Raw genomic sequence first — 309 nt, forward strand, 5'->3', positions numbered from 1 at the left:
AAGAGGGTGACAACGTGACGGGACAATAATGTGTGTGTAGATAGTGAGTAACTGAACTGCAGTCAGCGAGTATTATCGAGAGAGACTACAACAGTGGTTGGAGGAGAAAGAAAATAAACAAGAAGAAAGTCTCCAACAGTTGAGAGAAAGCCAGCATACACAAGTGGAAACGCTTAGTAAATTTCAAAATGAATGAAATACATTAAAGGATGATTTACTGTCTTTTACACAAGGAGGATATATTAGCCATCAACATAATCAGCCCCAGACAATGGGAAGCCCCTTCCATACCCCGCAGCTAAACCCTAA

This window comes from Limulus polyphemus, unplaced genomic scaffold (assembly GCF_000517525.1).
Source record: "Limulus polyphemus unplaced genomic scaffold, Limulus_polyphemus-2.1.2 Scaffold488, whole genome shotgun sequence".
Taxonomy (NCBI): domain Eukaryota; kingdom Metazoa; phylum Arthropoda; class Merostomata; order Xiphosura; family Limulidae; genus Limulus; species Limulus polyphemus.